This window comes from Ambystoma mexicanum, chromosome 13, assembly GCF_040938575.1.
Source record: "Ambystoma mexicanum isolate Mex_15411 chromosome 13, UKY_AmexF1_1, whole genome shotgun sequence".
NCBI classification, from domain to species: domain Eukaryota; kingdom Metazoa; phylum Chordata; class Amphibia; order Caudata; family Ambystomatidae; genus Ambystoma; species Ambystoma mexicanum.
Genome location: NC_090938.1, coordinates 526122634 through 526131172, shown reverse-complemented (window position 1 = coordinate 526131172; position 8539 = coordinate 526122634). Strand labels below are relative to the sequence as shown.

General features: G+C 48.5%; 1 protein-coding gene across 2 annotated transcripts in view; it reads left to right on the top strand.

The window, feature by feature from the left end:
- The first annotated feature begins 5626 nt into the window (after positions 1-5626).
- The window catches only part of LOC138521421 (protein HEXIM1-like), a 66788-nt gene continuing 63875 nt past the window's right edge, over positions 5627-8539 (top strand). The window contains exon 1 of one of the 2 annotated variants that reach the window (XM_069634232.1): positions 5627-5686. The gene's annotated coding sequence lies outside the window, so the exon portion shown is untranslated. Of the gene's footprint in view, positions 5687-6227; positions 6339-8539 lie in introns of those variants that run through there. The other variant, XM_069634231.1, reaches the window with a different exon arrangement.

The following is an 8539-nucleotide window of genomic DNA, read 5'->3' as shown; positions in this document are numbered from 1 at the left end:
AATGTAGTGGCAGATTACTTGTCCAGGATACCAGTGGAAAAAGAGGAAGTGTGGAGGGATTTTGAAAGAAGAGATGTTGGATGAAGCTGTTGTAGCAGAGGTGGAGTGTGCAGTAACACAAGAGATGTGGTTACAAGAGGATCTGAGAGATGACAAAATGAAATTGTTGAAGACGTGGACCATGGTGGGGTGGCCAGAAAAGAAAGATTTAGATAAAAACTTCCAGATATGGTGGGAGGTTAAAGATGAATTGTATTGGTTAAATGATAAGTTGTGGAGAGGAAAGTTTTGTGTAGCATCAAAAGGAATAAGAAGCATGTTGGTAGATGTGGCTCACCAGGGTTATCCGGGTGAGGGAGCTATGAAGAGGAAGTTGAGGCAGAGTTATTGGTGGCCAGGGTTGGACAAAATGGCAGAAATTAAAGTAAAAATTGTGTGTTTTGCCAATCCAGTGATAAGTGTAAAGTGGTATGTGAAACCCAAATGATTCCTAATACGATTCCGAGTCAACCATGGGTTATATTGGCTGTTGACATCATCAGCCCCATTGCAGGGTTGGGAGAATGTGGTAAATACCGATTGGTATTAGTAGATTTTCATTCTAAATCGATAGAGTGGGAATCAGTGAGAAAAGTGACTGCAAATTATTTGATTAGATTTTTGGAAGGTGTGTTTATGAGGGCAGGGGTTCCATCTGAGTTAGTAACAGACAATGGAGTGCAATTTGTGTCAGCAAGAATGAAAACATTTTTGTCAAGCTATGGTATCAGGCACACAAAAACAGAACTATATCATCCCAGAGCAAATGGCCTGGTAGAGAGAGTGAATAGATGGAAAGAAGTTTTGAAACATGTGACGTGGAGCTATGTAACAACTCCACACTCTATAACTGGTGTTACTCCGTTTGTGTCCCTAAAAGGGAGAGAACCTGGCACCAAGTTGTGTCCAGGCTGGCTTGTATTGACTAAGACAGTTGTTGTGGATAGGGAAGAGATAATGAGGTTGATTAAGGAAGGACAAGTGAAGAACAAAGAACATTGTGATGTCAGGAAGAAAGTGAAAGCATGTGAGTCGAGTGTAGGTGAGGAAGTATTTATAAAGAATCCCAGGTTTGTGGAGAAGTGCACAGAGAGCAAATTCCTTGGACCTAAGAGAATTTCCGCCTTTAAAGTGGGAATTGTTGTTGTAGAAGGAGGTGAGGTATGGTCGAAAGGAAGGCTGGCGAAAGCTAATACATCAATCCATGGATGGTGATGGAAATGGTCGGAATGAAGTAAATGATCAACCTATGGATGGAAATGACAATAGTCAGATTGTTACTCGGCTTGATACAAATGGGGAGAGAAGTGTGAATAATAAGAGTGAGAGTGTGTTGTATAATATCCTTGACAAATGACAGGAAGCGTGTTGACTCCTTGATGTCTCTTTATTCAACAGCAGACATCTTCAGGGTATGTAACTGCACACATAAAGAATAATGGGTGGACAACAGGTCCTTTAACATGTGGCTGGCTGTGCCGCAGGTTCTGTCCTTGATTAGGCTCTGGGGCCTAATAATCTGTGAGGAGCGCTCAGGGCGCATCTCCTCACGTCCCCTCCTCGCTCCGTATCTCGCGCCGGAGCCGGGGGGCGGGGCTTCCGCCCACGGACGAGATCTCGCGAGAGCTTGCGGCTCTCGCGATATCTCTACACACCTCCCCCTGATAATGCAAAGGCAGTTCATTGCAATACATAGTCATTGTATCTCACCGGTCTTCTGTGCTCCCTTCTGGGCCGATCGCCTTTCTCGCTGTGCACATCATGCTGTTCATCTTCTCGCTCTACCGTGGGTGCATCCGCTTCCAGCTCAGTTTCTTCCCCTTCTCTACCCTCGGTCACCGGCTCGCGTTCTTCCCCTCTCTCATAGTCCATTTCTCCTTCGGCTTCAGATCTTTCCAGGGTCTTCTCTCTCTCTTGCCTCTTCCCAAACAAGGCTACTCTTTCCATGTTCCATGTGCGTCCATCTTCGTTGCGGACATGGTTGGTTCCTCGGTGAATCACCTTTATGGGTCTGCTGAACCGTGAGCCTGTGATTTGATCCTTGGTCGGTAGTCGTATTTTGATCCAGTCTCCCTCTTTGACATCTGACCCTTGTGTGGTCCTTCTTCTTTTGTCACTCCATATTTTCATTCCTGCCTTGCTGTTTTCTATTCTCCATACCACTTCCGACATGTCCACTTCTTCATCTTCTCTTACCTTGGCCAACCATGGTGGCACTAGCGTGGAGGCTGCTCTCCTCCCTCTCAACATGCGAAACGGGGATATTTGAGTGATCCCGTTGGGAGTCAGCCTGTGAGCCACTATGGCCTCCTTTGTTGTTTTGAGCGGGTCCATCCCTGAGGCAGTTGCTAATTGGATGGCTCCCTTGATGAACCTGTTGGCTCTCTCAACAAGCCCATTGGCTTGGGGATGATATAGTGCTGCTTTCTTCTGGTGTATGTGGTGTTTCTTCAGGAATAGTTCCATGTCCCTGGAAATCAGTTGTACCCCGTTGTCCGTCACCAACTCATTGGGGAGTCCTTCCCTCTGAAAGATGGCGGTGAGGACCTCTATTACTGTCGCAGTGGTAATGTTGGGAACAAACTCGGCCTCGACCCATTTTGATAAGTAATCCACTAGCACTATGCCATACCGATGTTCGGGCGCCATCGCCTCCAATGGTCCTATAAAATAAAGACCTACTTTTGACCACACCACTTCTGGGACCTCAGTGAGGATCAGGGGCGCCTGTCTGATTTTTAGGCGCTTGTCACCTTTTAGACACTCATGGCATCTCTCGATCATGGTGCGGATCTCTTGATCCATGGACGGCCACCAGTAGGCTTCTCTCACTCTTCGACGTGTCATGGTGTTTCCCAGGTGGCCCGCATGGGCTCTGCAGAGAATGGTCTTTCTCCTACTCATGGGCGGGATTATCTGGTCCAACTTCATTATTATTACGTCGGTCTCTGAGATCTCATCTGCCACTTTCCAATAAGGTCTCATACCCTCTGGCATTGCTTTCTCATTAGGCCACCCGTTTCTGATCCACTCTCTGATCCTCGCCATGGTCGGATCCTTTCCATCTAGTGTCTCTTATTGAGTTCTAGGTAGTCTGGCGCTTTGAAATCTGTGATGGATGCTACAATGCATTCTTCTTGCAGGAAGGTGGTGGCATTGTCCTTGCCCTCTGGCAATCTTGACATGCAGTCCGCCTGCGAATTCTTCCATCCCGAGATGTGTTGCACCTCAAAAGTGTACTCCTGCAGTTTGGCTGCTATGCGTGCTAATCTGGGCGTTGATACCTTTGTGCCTCCTGGGCTGAGCATGTGGATAAGGGGTTTATGATTTGTCACTAACTTAATTTTTGTGCCCCACACATATGTTCTGAAATGTTCTACGGCCCATGCACACGCTAGCATTTCCTTCTCTATGGTGGAGTAGTTTTGTTCGGCTGATGATAAGGCCTTCGAAGCAAAAGCTACCACCTGTTCCGTGTCGCCTTTCTTTTGAGTTAAGACAGCTCCTAGTCCATATGCACTGGCGTCCGTAGTGATGACTGTACTCCACTCGGGGTTGAACGGTTGCAAACACGGTGCTTCTACTATATGCCGTTTTATGCTCTCCACTGCTTTCGTTTGGGGTTCTTGCCACGTGTACTCAGATCCTTTTTTGAGGAGTTCGCGGAGTGGGGCTAAGGTTTCTGAGAATTTGGGGATGAATTTGGCATAGTACTCCGCCAACCCAAGGAATTACCTCACTTCATCTTTGCTGGTGGGTTACGGTGCTTTAATTATGGCCTGCATTAAATTTTGTTTGGGACTTATCCCTTGCTCGGATATCCTGTACCCCAAATACTCAACTTCTTTCGCCTTGAATACACATTTTTCATGCCTTAATCTCACTCCTGCATCCTGCAGTTTGGTGAGGACTGTTCTCAATGTGGCATCTCAGTCTGTTCATCCCCCGCATAGACGAGGATGTCATCCTGAAAATAGGCCACGTTTCTGACGTTCCGTAGTAGGGCATCCATCATGCGTTGAAATGCTGAAGCCGCTGACGATAAGCCGAATGGCATTTTGGTGAACTGGTAGGTTCCAAACAGGGTGATGAAGGCGGTGAGGGGTTTGGACTCTTTGTGCAATTGTATTTGGTGGTACGCATTCCTCATGTCCAGTTTAGAGAATATTTTGGCTTCCTTCATCATGAGGATGAGTTCATTAATGCTCGGCAGTGGGTAGCTGTCTGTGATAACTTCCAGGTTTAGGCTGCGAAGGTCGATGCAAACCCTTAGCTCTTGTGAGTTTGGTTTCTTTATAAGTACAACTGGGCTCAGACACTCTGAAGCTTCAATTTTTTCGATGACACCATCCATCTTCATTTTGTCCAGTTGACTTCTGAGTGTGTCTCTCGCCGTTGCTGGTACCGGCCTTACTCTATGTTTAACTGGGACAGCGTTGGTTTTGAGCAATATTTTATGGACGAAGCCCTTGATATGTCCCGGCTCCTCCGAAAATAGTTTTGGATAATCACTTTTCTCTACTGGTCCACTCCTCCCGCAGACTGACAGTACCTGATCTTCCGTGCAGGGGTCCAGTCTGATTTACAGCTTATCCTGGTCGTCCCACCCTAAAACCGCCAGGCCTTCTTGACTGAAGTAGACTTTGGTGATGGTTTCTCTACCTTTGAACTCCACTTTCCCTTTGATGTAGCCCAATAGGTCTACTGACGCCCCGCCAAAAACCGTAGGTTTGTGCCGTGTAGTGAGCACTCTGACTTTTTCTGTCCCCATCATCTTTGTACGTGCGCAGGGGTATTATGGTGAGATCGGAACCTGAATCTGCCATAACTCTTGTTTCCAGCCCATTAATCTTGATGGTACAATGGGGTTTTTCTCTTCTGGCCCGTGGACTGTTCACCATGATGACTGTAGGTCTTCCTTCATCTTCGGAGGACGATTCCCTTTCCGTGTGTTCTCTTTGCTGGTGAACCTTTTCACAATCCTTCTTACGGCCTCCTTGAAAACGTCATCGTTGTCACCAGCCACCGGCTCCGGGGTGAGACTTTCGAACACCCTCTGTCCTTCCACCCCTAGGGCATTAAGTAACATCGCCCTGCGTCGTGCCGCCGAGTAGCCTGCACCGCCCAAGGCCTCTACATACGTCGTGAATAAGGGTTGCCATTGCAGCCACGGAATGGCGGGTCTACCTGGAGTTTGCAGGAAGGGCGGTGGTGGTGTCGCTCCTTGCATGGTTCCACGCGCGTTACAGCGGTAATCCTCGTCGCCAATTATGTTGTATAATATCCTTGACAAATGACAGGAAGCGTGTTGACTCCTTGATGTCTCTTTATTCAACAGCAGACATCTTCAGGGTATGTAACTGCACACACAAAGAATAATGGGTGGACAACAGGTCCTTTAACATGTGGGTGGCTGTGCCGCAAGTTCTGTCCTTGATTAGGCTCTGGGGCCTAATAATCTGTGAGGAGCGCTCAGAGTGCGTCTCCTCACGTCCCCTCCTCGCTCCGTATCTTGCGCTGGAGCCGGGGGGCGGGGCTTCCGCCCACGGACGAGATCTCGCGAGAGCTCGCGGCTCTCGCGATATCTCTACAGAGTGTTACTTCGAGAGGAAGAACAATGAAGAAACCAGGTTGGCTGAGAGAATATGTAAATTGATATTTATTCATTCATCTATATATTCGATTTTGATTAGATGTAAAGTGATATTTCTTTTCATTCATATATATATATATTCGACTTTGATTAGGTTTATTTTGTTAATATTTTAAGTGGAAATTTGAAACAATTATTTCTGTTGTTGTTCAATTTAAGGGGAGGAGAAATGTGGGGATGTTTATTTATATGTGGCTCGCGCCTTGCTGCCTGCGTCGCGCCTGTGTTTACATTCCATATACTGGGGCGCGAGGCAGAGCAGAGAGGCGGTTGGCGAGCTTTATCTTGCCCTAAACTGGTTAGCACAACTTCACATGAACACTATCAGCGTTCTCAACCCCAGAGGAGTGCCTGTGCATGTTCAACTCTCTCAGACATACCGACGCCTCTCTTCCCGCTCGTGCAGAGAACAAGCAGTGCTAAGACAAGTGTAGGCTCTCCTACTTCCGTCTTCCAGCTCATGGAATAATCACTTGGTGCTGAAGGGCGTAGCGTCGTAAACTCGCAGCTTAGCGTAGTACGCTCATTGCCTGAACGTAACGTACAAGCCACGTGATGAGAAGGCGGAGCATTAGCGGCGGTCCGGTCCGTTTCTCATATGGGATCGAGTCCCTGGCGCTGCGGTATAATCCAGTTGGTGCTACTGGTGAGTCCGCTTGTTTAATTAAGGGCGCTCATTCAGCACTAATCAGAAATATGCTCTGAATGGATCCCCGCCCGTCCGTTGTTTCCCCCATGACCTCTATTCATAGTCAAAAGCCTACGTAAACAAGGCGGATTAGGGTTTCCTAAAGAGCGCTGCCGTGCTGTGTTCTCAGGGCTGGTTTGGGCGTATCAGGGCTGGAGGCTGGGAGGGGCAGGGACGGTCCTCTACCCTCCGATTGGTAGGTTATTGTGTGCAAACATCCGAGGTTCTTGGCACTCCATAGAACGGAGTAGTGAGAACATTGTTGGGGTGATAATAGAAACTAGCGAGTTCACAACCTGATATAGCTAGGTGCCCGTAGCCTGTATAATTGATAGCAGGCTTAGAAGAAGCAGCAGAGGCTACCACGAACAGAGTTTAAGCTTATTGTTTAAACTGAAGTAAGCAGTGAGGAGGTTTATGCCAACAAACATGTTATAATGCCATTGCTTAACATTTCACAACGCATTATAATGAGATAATCTACGCTTTTGGTGAATCGTCGGCTGTCCGTTCTGATGCAGTAAGTTCATTATTGTATTAGACTTTCGGGAGCGTTAATAAAAACCAAGTGTTGGGCAAAGTGTTCGTGTAGCGGACATCCGTGCGTGGATCCTAGGGTCACTTGGGGTGGGGGAAATCCGCTTCCTTCTCCCTCTGCTTGTACAAGCGCTAAATGAAATTTGACAGGTAAAGCACAGGTGAATACACCCTCCAAGGTGAACTGCCCTAATTGTCATCCAGTTAAAGTGTGGCGCTGCCTGCGTTGCTACCACCCCAACTGCTGACAATCTTGCAAAGACGGAGCCCTGACGTTTCCAAGTGTGATGGGCAGAGGGGGTTTACAAAAAATATGCTTCCCGCTTACCTTCTCCCGCAGCTGCTTCTGTAACACTCATGCATGAACAGCTGAGCTACGACGGAAGGAAACCTTCACCCATTGCTACCCGATCCACCCCTCCTCAGATGTTGACTGAAGCGTTGGCTATGCCGAGGTGGCTTAAATGTCGGAACAGTACATTTAGATAACCTGGGCATTTGTCCAATAGTTATGCCATTTGTTTCCAACCTTACTCATTCTATCGGCCCCTTCCGTTTCCCCTCTAGTAAGGTGCTGCATGAGACATTTCCTTTGTTTGGCATAACAAGGCCGCAGATTTATTTTTTACATATACAAAAACCACTGCAAACAGGTATTAAACTTTTGATCCAATAGGTGTGGCGCCTGCTCCTCGTCCTGCTTCCCCCTTTTTCTCCATACCGATTGCAGGCATAACTCCCCCAAGGCCTTCGAGTCTGAGAAACCGCCTGCCCCTGCAGGTCTTTGCGGACTGGGAGAGCGCCGTTTGTTGGGGGGAAGTTGAGCCCCAATTGCTACCGCCAGACACCCCCGCCGTTTAGGCTCCCAGGAGGCGCTGTCTAGAATGGGCGAAGCCCCTTCTGGTTTAGCAATGGCTCATTCGGAGTCTTAGTCTTATCCTGGGTTGCCACAACCCGCCTGTCCATCCTGCGACAACGACGTCCAGGCTCTGCCATAGCTGTAGGGTGGGTGGGTGGGAAACGAAGTCCTCCTCTCTTGGCGGGCGCCCGGCTGCTGGATGAGCTGCAAGTGCTCCCCAGCCGGGCGCCCGCCGTACTTAAGCGCCAAGCCACGCCCTCTTTCTTTGTTCCCCTTCGCGGGCTTTCGGGGGCTCTTGGCGCCCTTTCCTCTGCTCTTTCGCCCTCCTCTCGGGGGGGGAGGGGTAAGAGCGCGAAAAGGAGTAAGGCCCCTGCCCCGGTTATCGGGGTGCCTCCTCCACTCGCTGCTCTCCCCCTCGTCACCTTCATAACCTGGGCATTTGTCCAATAGTTATGCCATTTGTTTCCAACCTTACTCATTCTATCAGCCCCTTCCGTTTCCCCTCTAGTAAGGTGCTGCATGAGACATTTCCTTTGTTTGGCATAACAAGGCCGCAGATTTATTTTTTACATATACAAAAACCACTGCAAAAAGGTATTAAACTTTTGATCCAATAGGTGTGGCGCCTGCTCCTCGTCCTGCTTCCCCCTTTTTCTCCATACCGATTGCAGGCATAACTCCCCCAAGGCCTTCGAGTCTGAGAAACCGCCTGCCCCTGCAGGTCTTTGCGGACTGGGAGAGCGCCGTTTGTTGGGGGGAAGTT